We start from the raw sequence: 10,290 nt of genomic DNA, 5'->3' as shown, positions 1-10,290 counted from the left end.
AAAGAGAAAAAAAAAAGAAAAAATAAAAAAAAAATATAGAAAAACGTATTTATAAAGTAAAGTATATTAAAGGAGAGTGAGGGAGAAGGAGAGGGAGTTCAATAAAGAAGCGGTAGAAGAAGGGAAACTTGACACGACAATATGACGTCTCATTAATAATCATATCCGAAATATTAATTAATAACTAACATACATAGATGCATTTTCTATATATATATACCTAGCAAGAGTAATAAACTATAGGTTATAAGGTGGGAGATAATTTATAATGGTTTTACATTATAATGGTTTTCGTTGCTCTATATAAGTGAGACGGAAAATTCTCAGTTTTGATTTTAATATGGTACACCGAAAATTTCATTAAAACAATACACGTATATTCATCAATCAAATTCACGTTTTCGAAAATATTTAAAATTAGATGCAAAAAGTTAGAAAAAAAACATCCATTAATATTTTTGTCCAAGTAATTTTCAATAACATAAAATATTCCATTAACATTTCTGGAATATTTCTTGGGAATATTCTATTCACATTCTTGATATATTTCATTGGAAAATTAGGGAATTTACAAAAAAGAATATTACAAAAATATTTGTAAGAATATTCCAAAATCATCGATATATTCCATTGACATTCCTGTAATATTTCATTGGTACATTCCAGTTATTTTGCAGATATATTCCATTCACATTCCTTTAATATTACATTGGAACATAGGTAATATTCATTATGAATATTCCATTCATATTCTTGGAATATTTTCTTATTACATTGGATAAATACCAAAGGAATATTAAATTCATATTGCAGAAATATTGCGAGATTATTCTTGTGAAATATTCCAAAAAGCACTGAAATATTCCATTCACATTCCTGTAATATTATACATTGGGATATTGATAATATTGCTAATGAATATTCCATCCTCATATTATCCATTACTTATTTTATATCCAAGCAAACTGGATTAAATTAGAGTTTATTGAACTTTTTTCTAATGAAAGCTATATTAAAGAAATTGATATTAAGTTAATTGAAGTTTTTTTTAATACAATATTATTTACATTATTTTAGATAAGATTTATTGATTTTGATGATAAATTTTTCACGCGATAATTTTGCGAGTCTACTTAAAATTTAATTTTAAAAATTAAATAACATTTTAAAATTGGAAAACACATTAAATGAAAAATTGTTCTCGATGAGATTTAAATAAAAAATCAAGATATGTTTCTTTCATAATTGTGGATATATATATATATATTTTTTTATATAAAATAATATTTTGTGATTTATTCTGCATGTACATAAAGGAGAATAAATGAAAAATCAAATTTGAATAATTTAGAAGAGTTCGTTACTATAATTTTCAATTGAAGGTAATTTAATTAATTCTATTGGATTTCTAGATTGTAAATTGTGAGATTAAATAAGTTTTTTTTCGAGAATGATTTTCAAACTAATAAAAGTTTTCTAATTAGAATTATTACGTTTTCATATATATATTTTTGTAAGAGAAGATTTTTCCTCTTACAATTTTCTTTTTTTTATTATTAATTATTATTTTATTTGCAATATTCGATTATTTCTTTGATATTTAAAAAAATGTATTCTAAATGATCTTTAATGACTCCAATAAAATATTTTTAAATATTTAAAAGAAAATTTTTTCAGAAATATATTCCATGAAAATTTTTTTAAAAATGTTCCATGCTATTGGAATTAATTTTTTTTTTTCAAATTAACAGTTCTATATTTAAAATAAAATTAAAAGTTTACATAAAATTTTATTACTTTCACAGAAAATTAAAAGGCATTAAAATAAGCTGCAATGCTTATTATTTAAATCCCAGTTTGCTTATTTTAATACCAAAATGGATTAAAATAAGCAAAATTGGATTAAAATAATAAGCGTTGCAGCTTATTTTAATACCTTTTAATTTTCTGTGTTAAAAATAGAAATACTTTTTTTTTAAATACATATATTTAAATTAAATTCTAAAGCTATGATAATATAGAGAAATTACGGTAATTATAAATTATATATAAATAGTCAATTGATTTTATTGAAATATGAAAGTTGTTAATTGAAAATTTTCTCAATTTAACGATATATCGTTCATTCTTAGAAATAATTGCTGTCAAGCTCAGTAATTGACGTTTTAATTTTACGCGGAAACGGTTTCGATTATCGTGAATACATAATGAATGTCTCATATTATATATATATATATATATATATATATATGAGATTTAAAAGAATATATATTAACTTCGTTACAGATGCAATTGACGAGAAGCGTGCTTTTTTTTGTTGTTTAATCTAGACTTAAAAAAAAAGTATAACATTTACTCTACCTTGGAAAATTGAAAAAAAAAGAAATAAAAAATATCCCAGACGAAATTTTTTATTTAGAAAATATTCCATTATTAATATTGGGAATATTCCTTGGAATATTCAAAAAGAATAGGAATGGGAATATTTCCTTGTAATATTCCAAATATCATAGATTTAATATCATAGATTTCTTTTACAGAAATATTCCTTTTATATTCCATGAATATTCCTTTCATATTCTAGGAATATTAAAATGACCAATGTTTGGAATGTTCCAATGGAATATTTGCTTAATATTCCATTTGAATATTCCCACAATATTTTATGGAAATAATTCCAATGAAATATTCCTACAATAATCCAATGGAAAGTTCCTGAATTCGGACACTTTAATATTCCTGGAATATGGATGGAATATTACCTATATTTGAATGGAATATTCTAGAAATATGAGCGGAATATTCCTTCTTATAGATTAGTGTTTTTTTATGAATGCAAATAATAATTTTATTAAATATTCCAAGAAGGGAATATTCCCTGCTTAGGAGTGGGGGAAAGACAGGGATTATTATTATAGGTAATATAGATATTTAGAAAAATCTTTTTGCGCATTATTTACAAATTGATTCCATTTATTCTTTATATATATTTTGCTTATTTATATCAAGGACTTTTGAATAATGGAGATTGCAAAAAAAAAAAAAATATATCGAAGTCCTCGAAATAACGTGGTATTGATAATCGTCATAACGTTCTTGGCTTGACTCGTCCAACAAAACCGCTTGCCTATTATATTTTCTTGGGAACTTTGAATTGCTAAGTAATCCAATTAGAGAAGCGTAGTGACCTGTACAGGTCAACTCAAGTCTTTGAAGTACAGTCTTCTCACACAAATACACACATACACACACACATACAAAAAAAAAATATATATATAAAAAATATATATTTCGTGATAAAATTGAAAGTTGAAATTTAATCAAGATTAAATTTAAACGATTGATAATAATTTGCGCTCGAATGAAGGAAATAATTTCTGAGATCCACTTCGTAGAAACAGCAGCAGTACCCTATTAATTATCAAGAAGAATAGTGAACGTTAATGAGATTTTATTAGTTCGAAAAGCGAAAAATGTCTTTGATTCTGGATTTAATTTTTTCTCCCTTTCTATTTTTTTTATATATATAAATGTAATTTCTATAATGAATATAAAATTTCAAAGTATTGTTCCATTCACATTCCTGGATTATTCCTTGGAATCATTAGAACTATTTCTTTACAATATTTCATGTTCACATTTCCGGAATATTTGTAGGGAAAATTGAAAATATCTTAGAGAAATATTCCATATATATATTCAAGGAATATTAATTATCCGACCTTTGAAACGTTTCTATGGGCAATTTTTAGGAATATTCCATTGGAATTATGTGGGATTTTTGTTGGAATATCTGTTGGAATATTACATTATTTTTAAACTATTTATTAGAAAGGAATATTTTAAAAATATTCCAAGGAAATAATTCCACAACATTCCAATGGAATGTTACTATATTTCAATGTTATATTCCTGAAATATTCCAAAATTTTGTGATTTTAATATTTCTGGAATATGAATGGAATATTTCTTTGCTATTTCCAATGATTCTATGGAATATTTCAGGTATGTAAATATAAATGTGTCAATGAAATATTCCTTAGAAATGTGAAAGGAATATTTAGAAATATGAATAGAATATTCTTGACAATTATTTCCAATGTTTCTATGGAATATTTCAATGGGATATTCCTTGAGAATATTTCAGTGGGTTATTTCTTAGGAATGTGAATTGGAATATTTTCATCTTATTTAAAAGGAGAAAAAAAAGATTGTTTTAGAAAGAGTGGTGTTCAATATTTTTTCCAGGGCAATTGAAACTTTCCTTTTGCCTCATAAGTCATCTTATATCTATGTCACATTAGTTCGTCCTACCTCACGGTGCAATATCTTTATGCCCCTGTCTCATGCCTTGGCTGCACTGCTGAAGACATTTGTCATTGTCGTAATCGTTGGGCGTTACGAGGTCGAATACGACTAGTCTGTGGCACAATATATAATACATATATATATATATAAAATAGGAAGAAAAAGCGATGATCCTGCGGGCATACAGGGGAAGAGATTCATAAAGTAAATTACTATGTTCCTTGCGTGCGTCTTATGAGGATTGAGGAGGGCCTGTTTCGCACCTTTTTTTCTCCTTCTTCTTCTTCCTTATATATCTCTCTCCCGTGACGACTTTGGATGAACTATATATATATATATATATATATATATATATATATATATATATATATATATATATATATCTTGTCAACGGTCAGATGGAAAAGAAAAAACTTCCCTTGAGAGTAAGAAAAAAAAGTAATGAAAAACAAGTATTAAATAATAAAAAAATTTTTTTTTTTCATGAAGTTTATATCTTTAAAGGTTTGCATATTCTCTTATTCTCTTTCTACAACGAGAGGGGCATGTAGGGGAGGGGATGGGACTTTATATAATATTTTTACAATTTTTCATTTCAAAACTTTTTTCATCAAACTTTAATGTCTTTCTCTCGCCATAACGTTGTTTCACATTTATTATTTAAAATTGAATTTAGAAATAAAAATCTAATGGGATCTCTCTCTCTCTCTCTTTTTTTTCATTTTCTTTATAAATTTATAACAAAAATTTTTGGGTACCATGAAAAAATTGAATGCATTATTTATTTAAATTATATTATTCTCATGTTTTTTTTCACAAATAAATAAAAATAACAATTTTTGAAAAAAATTTAGTGGAATTTTGAGAAAAGAAAAAAACAAAAAAATTAAATAGACGACAAAAATCAGGGCAACTGCAATTCTTTATAACTATATACGTGAACATCTTCATCATACTTGGTTTTTCTCAGTTTACCAAAGAAAATAACGAGATTATCGCTAATGTTAGGAAGGAGAGACGTACGAGACTGGAAAGACAAAAATACGATTCTGTACGGTTAGCACGATTCAGTTTATTGGTGTTTTGATTTATTGATATAATCACTTCCCAATAAAAATTGCAAAAAAAAAGCATAAAGCACAGAAGTGAATTTCATAAATATTTCATTCGTTAAACTCGGGGAAAAATTATTTTAGATCGCTCGCTGACAGTGAAATATTGTTGACAATTGATTTTAACACATAAATTATTGAGCCCTTTTTTTTCCCTTGAAAATTCAAATAATAATGTTCGGTGTGACATTAAACAATTTATGCGATTTGTTTAATCAAATAATGTTTGCTTTAATTTATATACAAAAATTTTTATTTATTTTTTTTTGGAAACGGAATTCTTTTCTAAACTGAGATAAACTTATTATAGTAGTAATTTAATTTTTAAAATAAAAAATCTTTAATTATAAAGAAATGTTATATGAGTTTGTGAAAATTAACATGAAATTAATTTGTTTGTTCGTTAGGTAGGGGGGAAAAAAAAACAAAAATTACAAGGGCCACATGGGGTCGTGGTTAAACGACAAAAACGAATATAGATAAAGACGTAAAGGCGACGCTGTAATTTCGCGCTTGGCATGATGGCAAGTTAGACGAAGTTTTCAAAAAGAAGAGAAAAGAAAACAGAATGAAAGAGAGAGTTTCTAACGGATCAAGCCGAGTGCAAAAAACCACAGGGAATCTTGAGACCATTTAATTCTGTTTCCATCCAACGCATATAGTCCTCTCATCCGTGATCCTTCCACTACTTCCGTCAGATTTATTTATTGTTTGCCAACACCTCAGTTTTACGCGCGAAATTACCAGGAAAACTCCCAAACACTATTATTCTCCCCAGTACCAATCTTGTCCCAAGCGTAAGACCATTTATTTTTCCTTGACAGCTGCAGCTTTCTTGACTTTAACAATATATCAAAGAGAATTTTCTTTTTTGTTTTTTTTTTTTTTTAAATAAACACACTATTTTTATTATCTTTTTTTTTGTTTGTTCATGAAGTGTTTAATTTGTCACTTACAAAAATGTTCAATACACCAGAAAATTAGTATTTGAACTAAACCGAAAATGAATTATAATTATGATTGTGATTTACAATTTTACAAAACGATGCAAAAAAGTATACTTTTCTGTACTGTTTCTTGTGAGTTTGCTGCATATTATGTAGAAAAGTATACTTTTCTGCAATGTACTATAAGAGAAATTTTTTATTTTTTTATTTTGTATTTCGTATTTTGCCCCTAGGAAGAAAAATCATCTATATTGACCCGAGAAAAATGTTAGAAAGAAAGCTGCAAATGAAAATAGGAATTATTCTTGTATTCTGAGAACGCTAAAAATACAGACAAGTCGGTCAAATGTGAATCTTTTTTGAGTCGTAAAACCACTGTAACTTCACAACCCTCTCTTCCCTTAACGGATTCGTTGAACGATCTATTTAGTCATATCGATCTGAAAATTCCAACTACTCTCAACTGAAGTAAATATATACCTATAGAATAGTTCCTTCAATCTGACACTGTACATAGTATGCCATCGGCAAAATGCAAATTTCCAACTTCCTGTCTCAATTTTAGCGCCCCTTTACAAACTCTCAACCGATTTCCAGAAGTGGAAGTCACTACTCTTTATATATATTTACTGTTTACTTAAAAAATTTATTCGCACAGTTTCCAACAAAACCCACAAGTTTTCGTTTATCATACAATTAGGCAGTGACAATAAATTTCTTACGCAATTAGATTTTGGGAATTTTACAAAATACTTTCTCGCATAGAAAATGTATAAAGTAAAAATTAGTAATTTTCATGAAAAAAATTTTTTCAATGGCATAATTTAACGTCATCGAATTCAAAATTACTTTCTTTATCGTGAATCGCAATTATTTCTACCCTGCATTATCTAAAACATCGAGTGCTTAGTAAAACGTACTGCGCCTTGATATTAGGAATAAAAAAAAAAAGAAAATAGGTTAACGCTCGACCTCCGCCTACATTAAAGAAGATATACCAGAATTTGCATATATACTATACATATATACATCTAGGTGAATTAATAAAAGTCAGTAAAACGCCTACGCCTGAAGGGGCAAACTTGGAAATATAAACTCCTTAACACTCTTCTCAAGTGTGAATGAACTACTTTAAAATACGTTTCAATCTTGAGGAAATATTTTTTTTTTGAAAAAATATGTTTCTTGATTCCAAAAAAAAAAAAAAAATCCTCTCTTGATGAAATAAGAATAAATAAAAAAATTCTCAAGACTTTTTTTTTTGAAAAAAATTTGCATTTATCAACCCAATCAAGTATATAAAGGAAAAAAATTCATACATTATTCAAAAATATATATACTACTTTTAAATATAAAAATTGCATCTTATTTAACAAAGTTTTCTGAAAGTACTTTTTTTCCTGACGGTAACTCTCATATCAACCAATGGTAAAATACCATTTACAGAAATCTACATTATTGACTGATGGTAACTGCAGAAAATCTGTATTACCAATCTATGATAACTTAGCCCGGATTCAAACCGTCCGTCAGTAACAACGCGATCTACCTTACCGATTGATGGTAACAGCAGAAAATTTGCATTGCCAATTTATGATAACTTAGCCCGGATTCAAACTCTCCGCCGGTATCAACGCGATCTACCTTACCGACTGATGGTAACTGCAGAAAATCTGCATTACTAATATATGGTAATTTAATCTGGATTCAAACCCTCGGTCGGTAGCAACGCGATCTATCTTACCGACTGATGGTAAGTCGCGCAGAACTGGCCTAGGTATACTACTTATGTTGATTGCTATATTTGTTTTGAATCACCAGCAGCATTAAATTGGTTTACGTAGAAGGGAACATAGTTCCAAATGAAATCAGAAGTAATTTTGAAATTATTTTCAAAATTAAATAGTTTTGGATGAAAAAGATTGATGATCATCATTCCAGTTGCCTATATTGATAATGACATACATTTAAGCAGGAGATAGTTTGGTGAGTATAGGACTGTATATACTCTAAACAGCAATTCCATTGCGAATATCTGCCCTGAGGGACACCAGGAATCGTATGTATACACACTATTCTGTTTGGGGGTGAAGAGCGGACATTGGTATCCATTGGAGAGTGAAAGCAAACAGGTAGAGAGAGAGAGAGAGAGAGAGAGAGATGTATCGAACAACCGGCATGGCATTGCTATCGCTGCTGCTGGTGCGGTGCTGCATTTAAGTATAGAGTTACTAATGGATATATCGACGGTGTGTACAGGCACAAACAGCCTAGAGCGAAGCTTTGGTGGAAGCGACAAACATGGTTAGCGCCGATATAATTCGCTTTGGGAGAAAATCGACACGATGAAAATTAAGCACGTTTCCAACCTGCTCAGCTGAGTTTCACAACGATGTAACGCTCTCGTTCCAATTCTCAGTCTTGTAAATCAAACCTGGTGCTCAACAAAAATAAAAAAGAGAAAGAAAAAACAAATACCAGGTGAAAAAAAACGATAATTTGGATAAGGTCTCGGCTTTTAATTAAATTGAGAGAGAAAGAGAGAGAGTGAATCGCGTCAAATTGGAAATGGTCTTTCAAATTAAATGCATTTTATTATACGTTTCCAAAAGGATTTAATTGAAAACGAAACTATACAGTTGGGGAAAATTGACTTTACCGAAAAGACTTTTTGGGCAAATTATTTCCATGAGGATTTATTATGCAATGATGAGAGTAATAAATTTCGGCACCTTTTTTTTATGAATTTAAATAATTAGTTTCTGAATAAGTCAACTTATTCTGTTTGCAGTTTACTTATTTGGATTCTAATTTTCAAGAAGTTTTTAAATCTTTTTTTATTAGTATGAAGAAAAATATGTTGTAGGGTAGAACATACACATCTTCTTTTAGTACCATGTCAAGATCGAATATCGTTCTTCTTCCGTGATTCTGGAACGCAAACGACGTCGAATTCGTTCCTTACGAATTACGGGCTCACTTGGAAATTCATGGCCGACAACTCAGACGGAAGAATGGAGCAATTAATGGGCGTCATGAGTCTTCCCTGAGAAGCGTGCCGGACAATCTCCGTCTTTGGGTATTCGACCCTCCCTCTTTTCCACTCGCCCACTCCCCTTTTTCCCTTCATCCTCCTTTTAAGGAGCCGAAGTGAGTTTCAATGGAATTCCCGTTTTCCAGAACGTGCCTGGACTCTCAAATCTTATAAGACCCTGGTCCGATATCTCTCCAACAGGAAATATCGATCGCACACCTCTTTTCATTCTTCTCTTCCTTCTCTTTTAAGAAAGTTTTGTCATAATTTTGTGAAGAATAAGAACAAGAAGGCCAACTTTTTGTTCTATTTGCAAATTGATTCCTTTAAAATTACCTGCGATAAATCTATCTTTTAAATGTTATGAAAATCAATCTTACTTTTAAGTTAAAATCAAATTTTTAATAACACACTTCTTATATAACATTTTTTTTGTCAATAAATTTTTAAAACCATTTTACTTCAAGGGATGTCGGTAAAACAGTTCCCTACCTTAGTGACAGACTTTCTACTTTACTGCTGTCGATAATGTAGACATCTACATTACCGACCGAAAACAGTAACAAAATAGTTCCCTACTTTAACGACTGACTTTCTACTTTACCGCTGTTGATAAGGTAGAAATTTGCATTACCGACCGAGTAGTTATCGACTGTAGGTATTTAGTCAAGATCAGAATCTGTTTTGGTATCAGTAGTAAAAATCATTTTCAAACGTTTCAATTTTTTTTTTAGAATTTTGGTTTCAGGTCCTTTAACAAAAATAATTAGGTTAATATTTATTTTTCTTTATTTTCAAAGTATTAAAATAATTTTTTTATTTATTATTTTTATTATTTGAGTTGATTGTGTGGTAAGTCTTGAACGTGATGTTTGCATTAAAAGAGTAT

General features: G+C 28.7%; 1 long non-coding RNA gene across 1 annotated transcript in view; it reads left to right on the top strand.

Annotated features, from left to right (window-relative positions):
* LOC127276712 (uncharacterized) overlaps window positions 1-10,290 on the top strand; it is a 152,258-nt gene that overhangs the window by 39,781 nt on the left and 102,187 nt on the right. The gene's annotated exons all lie outside the window — the stretch shown is intronic.

Source organism: Leptopilina boulardi, unplaced genomic scaffold, assembly GCF_019393585.1.
Source record: "Leptopilina boulardi isolate dan_hultmark-lab unplaced genomic scaffold, ZJU_Lbou_2.1 LbouV2_151, whole genome shotgun sequence".
In the NCBI taxonomy this organism is placed as follows: domain Eukaryota; kingdom Metazoa; phylum Arthropoda; class Insecta; order Hymenoptera; family Figitidae; genus Leptopilina; species Leptopilina boulardi.
The sequence above is the reverse complement of the archived record's forward strand: the minus strand, read 5'-3'. Positions and strand labels throughout refer to the sequence as shown.